Genomic DNA, 10644 nt, shown 5'->3' with positions numbered 1-10644 from the left:
AATACATTATTATGTGTAGCTTGATCAACAAGAAACCTGTGCTTGAGCATAGGTAAGACAAAGAAATATGTAAAATAATAAGGTTACAAAAAGTAAGAGAAAAAGAATTTTAAGGGCTAGAGGAAGGAGCTGAGCAGGATGGCTCAGCAAGTAAAGGTCCTCATGGCCAAGCCTGACAACCTGAGCTGGACCCCCAGGACACACATGGTGGAGGGAGAGAACCAATTCTGACTACCACTAGCAGGCTTCAGCACGCACACACACACACACACACACACACACACACACACGCACACTAAACAAATAAAATGCAATTTTTTTTTAATTAGGGGAGATCTGGCTGCAGTGTAACTTGACTATAATAATAGATGCCCTAAAATACCCCAGCACATTCCCCTCCCTTCTGGAGTTCTGTGAAAACTGGCCAAATAGCCTTTCTCTTTCCATGCTATCTCCATTAGGATGACTGCTGTGGTTCATTTGGGATACTGTAAAAGACTGCCTGAGACTCGGTAATTTGTTTTTTTTAATAATTTATTTATTATTTTTATTTAATGTATATGAGCATATCTATTGTCTGCATGTATATAAGTGCACCTATGTTGTGTAATCCCCATGGAAGTCAAAAGAGGGGACTGGATCCCATGGATCATATAGACTGTTAGCTGTCATGTGGGTGCTGGGAACTGAACCCAGGTCCTCTGCAACAGTGCTCTTAACCACTGAGCCATCTCTCCAGCCCTAAGACTTGGTTACTTATAATAAACAGAAGGTATTGGTTCATGGTTTTGTAAACTGGGAAGTTTAAGAATGAGGAGACTGCATCTGAGAAGGGCCTTCATATTCCATCATCTCATGGTAAAAGATGGAAAGTCAAGAAAATAGAGAGAAAGAGAGAGACCCCAAGTTTTTCCACCCCTTCAGTAATGACATTAATCCATCCGGCCTAATCACTTTTTTTGGTTTTTTGTTTTGCTTTCAGATAGGGTCTCCCTGTAATCCCAGCTGTCCTGGAACTCCCTATGTCAACCAGACTGGCCTGGATCTCACAGATGTTACAGAGTTCTGGACCACTGGGAAACACTACCCAGACTCAAAGAGTTCCAAATCCTTAATCAAATTAAAGCTTCTACAATTTTATTAGAATTTTAAAGAAAAAGAAATCCTCGGGGCAGGTGAGCTGGTCATCTTGGCAGCTGCCTTGAGGAGGTGAATGGTGGGAAGAAGGAAAGACACGGGGCCCTGCAGGGTTAGAGCCTGTGTGGGGTCAGTCAGACACATGGCTGACTGGCAGCCACATGGATGGAAGAAGGAAACCAGAGAAATTAGTAAAGAAACACAAGGTGCTAGGGGCAGCCCAAAGGCTTAAAGAAAGCATGCTTAGTAAAAAAGACTTGAAGAAGAAAAAGGAAAATTACTCTTCCCTGAAGAATCCAGGGAAGCAGGCAACTCACAGACTACAAGGCTGTAGCTAGGAAGTTCGGTGCCCACAGGCAGGATTACAGGCAAGAAAAAGTTGCTATCTCATTAAGGCACTAGGTATTCCGCCCATGTATTTAGCATGACCCGCCTTCCTAGGGGTGGTCCTATGACCAGATGATTGACCAGTTAAACTTACATAAAATGGAGGCGCTAAGGGTATGACACAGAGATCCAGCTGCCTCTGTTGAGTGCTGGGATTAAAGGCGAACACACCTAGCCCTAATCACTTCTTACAAGTTCACTTCATACTGTTACAGTAGCAATTAAATTTCAGTGTGAGTTTTGGAGGGGACCAACATTCATATTTTATTTCCAGCCCCTCCCATGAAAACCTGATTAGTGGACACTTTAATCACTACAGTTTCTTGAATCATTGATGGTTTTGATCAAATAACAGCCTTTGCCATCAATAAATAGGTACTTCCTAAACCAAACTAGCTAGAAAATACCATCTTGAGCAGTTTTAAAGGACTACAAGTGAAGTAGGAGAAAGAACGGGAGGACAGGGGAGACAAAGAGACAGACTAAGGAAATAAATTAAAAATAGGCCCTGGGAGGGAGGAGCTACGTAAGAGTTAGGTTCCCACTGCAAATAGGGTTCACTTGATGTTTTAAAGGCAAACACCCTGCATCTGCCTCCTGTCTACAACTGTCAGTGGATCTCAGTGTGAAGTTAATCTGGGCCAGAGCATACAAGGAAAATTACAAGCTCCCTCTATTTCCAAAAAAGAAGAAAACAAAGGCGAATTTTTAATTTAAGTGTCTTGTCTCTTTGAAAGGAAGTACTGTACTGAATTAACTAATTTTCAGAATTTGCTGGCAGAAATAAAAATCCAAAAAGGTGAAGGAAGAAACCGGAAAGAAAAACAAACAGTGGGCCTCTGCTACAAACAACACTTGCTGGATCCCCAGCGAGAAGTGGGAGGTGCAAAGCTTCATTAGCAGCGTCCACCCAGCAGTCCAGCGTCCCAGCTGCTCTACCGCTTGCCACTGACGATTATCTCTGAGTAAATCTAAATTACCATCTGTAGGTGCTCTCCTTGAAATCAACCAGCTCTGTGTTTCATTTTGAACATCCATTGGTCCTGAACTAATTTTAAATCACAAATGGCATATTATTTAAAGGTTGATAATCTTCATGCAACATCACCTCAGCAAAGAAACTAAAACCCCTTGCACAGAGTTCTGCTTTATCATCAGGAGAATCGTGCTTAGGTTCCAGTTTAGTAAAACTGTCTAGCATTTGCAACTTTCAATGCCTTTGGGCATTTCTTTCAATGTGCTGTTGTATACAGCACTGATCATGAAACGGTTAAACAAAAAAAATGTTGAGGTCATTTGTAGGTTGGAGTAGGTAAGTGTTCCATGGGAAGTGCCATGTCCTGTCCCAACTGGGGAAGGGTGGGGGCAGTCTCTTCTCTTTTCATCTCTGGCTTTAAGGCAAAAGCAGATCCCTAAAGAAAAAGCATAGTAGCCAGTGTGATCTGGAAACCAGACGCACATACTCAAGGGGTGACCCAATGTGATGGCACACACAGTTGGATTTTGCCTTTTGTTATTTTAGCAATACTGTAAATTAAACTCGGGGCATCAAACATGCTAGGCAAATGCTTGTTGTGTGAGACTCTTCCTGGGGAGACACAAACATCTGCTTACCCCAGATAGGGCACTAATGGCAGACCAAAGAAACAAGTCCACCAAAGTCCAACTTGGTTATCCAGTGAGTGCATTGGGGTTACTTACAGGAGTAAGGGTAACATAAAAGCACCACATCAAGTGAAAAGCTCAACCCAGCATGGGCGATGACTCACAAGAGCCACATCCCTGGAGCCCTTGCGGGATATATGGGCCTCTCCATGGGTCTGCCACTCTCCTCCAGGCAGCTCAGCCAATTAGAGAGTCTCCTCCCTCCTAGCAGATGTTTCCTGCATTTATTAACTGGAAAAGGAGCTTGTGAATCTTATAAACTTCATCTCTCCCAGACTTGTGAGATTTGTTTACTTCCTGAGTCTCCGCTCCCTCCAGGAGGAAATGCCTCATTTTGAAGGAAACTACCACATAACCATGCTCTGCCACTGAGCCACACTCCAGCCCCCGCAGGTACACAGTGAAAGGATGTGGTTCAAAGAGACAGGCCATCTTGTTAGTCACAAATCAGCTGACTCTGAGACATGGTGTAGAGCTCCTTTCATGGTTCATTTGTCCCCCTAGGAACCAAGGTAGGTCCTGGGGAGCTTGGTGGCAGAAGGCTGTGCACCTGGATTCTGATGACAGACAAGCACCTAAAATGGGCTACATGTAGTGTGTTATAATGCTTCCATGGGATGGGAAAGAAAGAAGGGACTCTAAGGAAATATACCCCACTCTGTCAACCTAAGAACTCAAGAGAGAAAAGTTCTACAAACACACACACACACACACACATACACACGTGCATGCACACTCACAATTTGAAAAGTAGCTCATAAACTGTTCAGAAATATGAGAAACCATATATTGGTCTCTGAAGTCGTTAGCTACTCTGGGCTCGGAAGCTGTGAAAAGCTTTGGGGTTGCTCTAGACCTCAGAAAAGAGATATACTGACTGTGAGGAATGGGACACTGAAGATCGTTAGGGAAGGGTGACAGCCAGACTCCACAAATGCTGTGCCATCAACAAACTGTGCGGTTTGAGGGAGCCAATGTAATTTATAACCTATAATGCTAAAAGTATCTGGTATTCCCACATAGTTGTGTGGGTACTTACATGTAGAGAGAAACCCTGACCTGGGTGAAACTGAGACAAAAATCCTGCTGCCAACAATTAAGCCAAAACCAGTACAACTTCATTATTTATTCCTCAGTTTCATCTACAAAGTAGAAATAAAGAAACATCATGGCTGGAGAGATGGCTCAGCAGTTAAGAACACTGACTGTTCTTGCAGAAGATCCGGGTTCAAATCCCAGCACCCACACGGCAGCTAACAACTGTCTGTAACTCAAGGGATCCAACAGCCTCTTCTGTCCTCCTCGGAGACGGGTGCACTTACCTACACGCAGGCAATACACGCATACACATAAAATAGAAATAATAAAATATTTTTTTAGTTTTTTAAAAGTAATAAGAAACATCTAAGTCATTGCTATGTTTCCTTCAGTGATATCATCCTTGATCCTTATTCTAAATTAGCACAGGAGCCATCATTATCATCACAAAACTTTGTGAAGTGTGGAATACTTTCTCATGTGTAAATAAATCTCATCTCATAATAACCCATGAGAAAAGCAAAGCAGCAGAGCAGAACGAATAGCATTAGGAAAGAAAAGAAAGAATGATGAAGCCAAGGAACAGGAAGGGGAGGAAGGAGGGAAAGGAGGAAAATTGCCCATCCAACTCCTGCTGTAACGTGTCAGTCATAACCCTAGTATCTCCCAATGTCTTTTATTGTTCTGTAATTATGTGTATATGGGATGCGTGCATGTGAGTGCAGTGCTGGAGTTACAGGCTCCTGTGAGCCATGTGGGTGCTGGACTCAAAGTCCAGTCCTCTGCAAGAGCAGTCAGTGCTCTTAACCACTGAGCCAGAGCCAGCTCTCCCCAATGTCTTTTAACCGTTACCCTAAGACAGCTCCACACAGTGCTTTAGATGTCTCAATAAGAATAGTGTTACAAATTTACAAAGTGAGACAATTAGCTAGAAATTGTTTCATAAACTAAAACATAAAGTTGGAAAGCACGAGGAAAAGATAGGAAAGACAGAAAACTACAAGTGCAGACTTTCTCCACTCCACTGTCCTTATCCTCCCTCTCTTAAAGGAGTGTGTTAAGTGGTAAGCTTTCATTAAACACGGTGTGTGGAGAAGGAGTTCACTTTAAAACACCTCTCCAACACCAGCGTCTGGAAGGCAAACCCTCCCATTTTGTCCTCACTTCAACTCCCAAGAGTCTCGGCGTCAGCCCCTGAGTCACACAGAGCTTTTGCCCAAGATAGGCATCTGCACTGATCCTTGAGCTTCAACAGGAACTGCAGGCTCTTGCCTGCGTGTAATGAAGGAGAAAATCGTGGCAACAATGTATCCGGATGCCTGGAAGCTGGTAGCCAGCAAAAACACAAGTGCGTTTGGCTAATTTTCTTTTCTAAGTTTTTTGTTTTTTTTTTTTTAACTGTAAAGAAAATTGGCCTTCGTGTATAAACAGAAATTCGACACTGCCTCCCTTTCTTAAAGTTGATCTCTTTGTTTCCATTTTAATGTGCTCCCAGAAGTTTCCTGGGAATACATAAGCAAGCTTTGTGTTGATTTTAATCACTTTTTCCTTCTGTTTCCAGGCGTTAGACAGCCCCAGCCCTCAAGCATGTTAGGTTTTTTGGAGTAAAACTCCACTAAGTTGCCACCTAGCTTTTATAAGACAAAGTGGTGGCTACATTAAAAAAAAAAAAAAAAAAACTGCGTTTCTGAAAGCAGCAGACCCTTGTTAACCGGCTAAGGGGCTAGCTCCCCAGGAAAGAATCAGTCAACTGAACTAGCTGGTGATAGCAAAGAAAGTCTTGGAGGTGACTAATTTGGAGGTTTAGAACCTGAATCCCCACCCCAAAAGAATCTGTTAATCCTCAATACTGTGTCTCTCCTTTGCTTCACAGTGAATCATGCTGAGTGTGTCTTCAAGTTATCATCTGCTTCATTTATTCACTGTAGTGTCTGGTGTAGTGGTACACACTGGTAATCCCAGCACTGGAAGGCTAAAGCAAGAGGTTTGTTAATTCAAAGCCAGTATGGGATACAATGAGAGACCTTGTCTCAAACAAACATGTGCATGTGAATGCACAGGCACACACACAACGCACATATGCACATACACACACACACACACACACACATCAATAACAATAAAATACACTGTTATCTGGCCCCTGTCCTTATTACCCTACTGAAACTTACAAACACAGAAGTCAGCACCTGTATGTATAAAGGGCATGCTTCTTGATATTTATTTTACTGAATTTCTCTGATATTTAAAGATAAAGATCTCTCTCCTTTGATGAATTTTCTCTTCCTTCCCATGCTACCGTACTCTCCTGATTTTCTTTCTATATCCCAAACCTTGAATTTTTAGTCTCCTTCCCCAATTCCCTTCTCCCATTGTTTTTAATGAATATTTTTATTGTTTTTGTGAATTTCATACAATAAATCTTAATCATATTTACACATACCCCCAACTGCATGCCCATAACCTCCCCCCACTGGATTTATGCATTCTGTCATGTATGTTAAGGCCTTATCTGTGACTGTGATAAAATACCAAGACCAGAAGCAACTTAAGGAAGAAAGTTTATTTGGGTTTACGATTCCAAAGGAGGGGTCCACTGTGATGGGGGAGGCAGGTGGTGGCAGTCCAGGAAGCTGAGAGCCCACATCTTCAACCATGCACAGAAAGCATAGAAAGTGAACTGGAAGTGGGGTGAGCCTATGAACCCTCAAAGCCTGCCCCAGTGACATGCTTCCTCCAGCAAGGCTCCGCCTCCTAAGGGTTCCACGACCTCCCCAAATAGTGCCACCAACTGGGGAGCAAGCATTCAAATACATGAGCCAATAGGAGACATTTCTCATTCAAACCACCATACTTATCTACTTAAAAATTGATAATCTTGGGCCAGCAAGATAAGGCAGCTTGTAAGAGAGCTTCGCAAACAAGCCTGATGACCTGAGTTCAATCCCTATGACAGAAGGAAAGAACGGACTACTGAAAGTTGTCCTCTGAGCTTCACACACATCCTGTGGCACACACATGCCTGAACACACACACACACACACACACACACACACAATAATAAATAAGGTAAATATTTTAAACTGATATTCTTTCGTGCTCCCCACTTCTTCTTGGTGGTGTCTTTTCTTTCTTATGGCCTCACTATGACTCCCACACCATTTTCACAGGCTTCGCTACCTCAGACCTCCTCTCTAAATCCCTGCATTTTCACCTGTCCCCTTTAACTTTAGCAGTTACAGTTGTGAAGAATAGCAACTCCCCTCATGCCACTAGACTCCCACTTCCATTGCCAGCCCCTGGTCTTTCCCTCATCCTGATCCAGGACTTCATGCCATAGGAACCGGACTGACATGTGAACAAGAACCCACCATAGGGCATCAGGAGGCAAGAGCTCCAGTCTCCCTATGCTTAGAAGGGCAATCCTTGGAGGCATTCTTTGTTATTTGGAGCCTTCTGGTGCCTGTCTATAACACTGGCCTTAGTAAATGGCCCTTACACAGGCTTCTCCCTTGTCTCACTTTCCCTATTTGACTGCTCATTCCTGTGAATCACTTCCCAAACAATCTATCCAAGCCCCAGTTCATTGTAAATAGGGTTTGTTTTTTTAGAGCACTGTTTAAGTTCACAACAAAATTGAACATAAGGTGCAGAGAGTTCCCATACTGTTCTTGCCCCATTCATGCATAGCCTCCCCGTTATCCACATCCTACACCACAATGGTACATTTGGTACAATTCACAACCCAATATCCACACTTCAACACCCAAAGCGCATAGTTAACAGTAGGGCATAGTTTATACATCATACAGCTCTTGGTGCTGTATAGTCTGTGGATTTGGACAGATTTATAATGACACATAGCTGTCATTGCAGCCTTGTGTAGAGTGGTTTCACTACCTCTCTGCTTCTCCACTTGCTTTTCTTCCTCTCTTAATCCTTGTCACCAAAGGTAATCACACTTTCTTCAAAGTTTTGACCTTTCTAGACTGTCATAAGGCTGGACTTACACAGTACACAGCCTTTGTATTTGTATTACCGCTTTCCATTTAGTGATATGCATTTAGGTTCCTTCATAGTTTTCCATGGCTTAATAGGTCATTTCCATTTAGAACTAAATCCTGTTCCATTGTCTGGATGTGTCACCATTTATCCATCACCCACTGAAGGACATCTTGGTTACTTCCTAGCTTAGGCAACTGTTGGTCAACATACTATAAACATCTGTGCACTAATTTTTGTGAGGACATACATTTTCAACTCTAGTTAAATACCAAGCTTCATAATTGCTAGATTATATGATAAAACTCTATTTAGTTTTGTAAGAAATTGTCATCCCAGCCTGATGGTGCTTGTCTGTGAGCCCAACACTAAGGAGGCAGAGGCAGAAGATTCAGAAGTCAAAGTCACCCTCAGCTGCACAGCAAGTTCAAGGCCAGCTTGAGCTACATGAGACTGACATTCCGCACACACCCAAAAACGTTCCGATTGCACTACATCCTTATGAACTTTTAGTGTTGTCAGTTGTGGTGGTTTGAATGAAAGATGTCCCTCATAGGTTCAAGTATTTGAACATCTGGTCCCCAGTTGGTGATACTGTTTAGGGAGGTTATGGAACCTTTAGGATGTGTGGCTCTGCTGGAGGTAGCACACCGTTGGGGGCGGGCTTTGTGCGTGGATAGCCTCCCCTTACTTCCAGTTTACTCTCTCTGCTTCCCACCTGGGTTGGAGTTGTGACGTCAGCTTCCTGGTCCTGCCGCCATGCCTGCTGCATACTGCCATGCTATCCCTGGCATCATGAATGCCCCCTCTGGAACCATAACCAAAATAAACTCTTCCTTCCAAAGATCACTTTTGGTCATAGTGGTTTTTTGTTTGGGGGTTTAGGGTTTTGTTTTGTTTTGTTTTTTTAGTCTTTTTGAGGCAAGGTCTCCCTGTTGGCCTGGAACTCACTATGTAGAACTCACAGAGATCCTTCTGCCTCTTCTGGGATTAAAGGTGTGCACCACCACACTTAGCTTTGGTCATAGTGTTTGATCATGACAACAAAAAGTAATTGATACAGAAGTGTTTGGGATTTTGGACATTCTGCTAAGTATGTAGCTCTACCTCGCTGTTTCTTTTACTTGCATTTCCCACAATAACATGAAGGAGGATGTTTTCATTGCTTATTTGCCATCTGCTTCACTAAAGTCTTTGATGTGTGTACAGAGTTGTGTGTGCGTGTGTGTGTGTGTGTGTGCATGCGCGTGTGTGAACCCCTGGCCTTGCATACTAGGCAAGTGCTCTACCACTCAACTGTTTCCCTAGTCTCATGGCCCACTTTTTCAATGAACAAGAGCGTTGTTCTCTCCTCATATGCAGTCTTCAGGAACACTAAAAAACAATTGGTACCTGGAGTGGTACTGGAAGGGAAAGCCATGACACAAGATTATACAGTTAGATCATCTCCATTCAGATGACTCCAATAATGCAGTGACCAGTGCTAAGCAAGAGAGAGACAACACTCAGCATGCTGTTCCACTCCATCCTTAGTATCCACACCACAGTGAATGACAAAGTATAAAGGAAATGGAATGCATTGACACCAATTCATGTTGGGCAATGGTAATTATAAGGACTATGGGATTTTCTGCCTTTTATTAAATACCTTTAAAGCCTTAAAATAGAGTATAGGGGAAGTAGAAGTGGGTAGATATCTGTGAGATTAAGGCCAGCCTGGTCTACATAGTGAGTTCCGGGCCAGCTGGGACTACAGGGAGACCCTGTCTCAAAACAAAAAATAGTATAGAATTAGAATATAAATAAAATATCAGACTTGGACTATGGCTATAGCTCAGTTGGCAGAATGTGTTGCTAGCATACACTACATCTTGCGATAGATTTCTAACACCACATAAAACTGAACATGGTGGAACATGCCTATAATCCTAGCACTCCGGAGGGAGAGACAAGAGGATCACGAGTTCTGGACCATCTTCAGCTGCACAAAGTATTGGAGGCTAGCTTAAGTTACATGAGACCCTGTCTAAAAAAAACAAAACCAAAAAATAGACTCAAGTTTACTGTCAATTGATCGCACAAAAGCCTCCCTGAGAGGGTTCAAAGACATCTTATGTCCCTGTAGTCAAAAGACGGTATTAGCTGAAGGTCAAATGTTAAACCCTGTGAAGACTGTAAATGTGGGAACTTGGGAGAACTCCTAAGCTGAAGACACAGCCACTTTAAGGAAGTGGTAAAATCCTGGGACTTGACATGGGGTAGTAGAGTGAATTCCTTTGATACGGTTGAACCTCTAATTCTGGATCCTCCAGACTAGCCTAGGCTACTTCATCCCCTCAATCCAAGAGTTCTTTTTACCAGAAGGACGTATGAAGACCACTCTGAGACAGAGGCTCAGCAGCATGATATTTCTTC

The sequence above is a fragment of the Nannospalax galili genome, unplaced genomic scaffold (assembly GCF_000622305.1).
Source record: "Nannospalax galili isolate Female #2095 unplaced genomic scaffold, S.galili_v1.0 scaffold41, whole genome shotgun sequence".
In the NCBI taxonomy this organism is placed as follows: domain Eukaryota; kingdom Metazoa; phylum Chordata; class Mammalia; order Rodentia; family Spalacidae; genus Nannospalax; species Nannospalax galili.
This window is presented reverse-complemented; position numbering follows the sequence as displayed.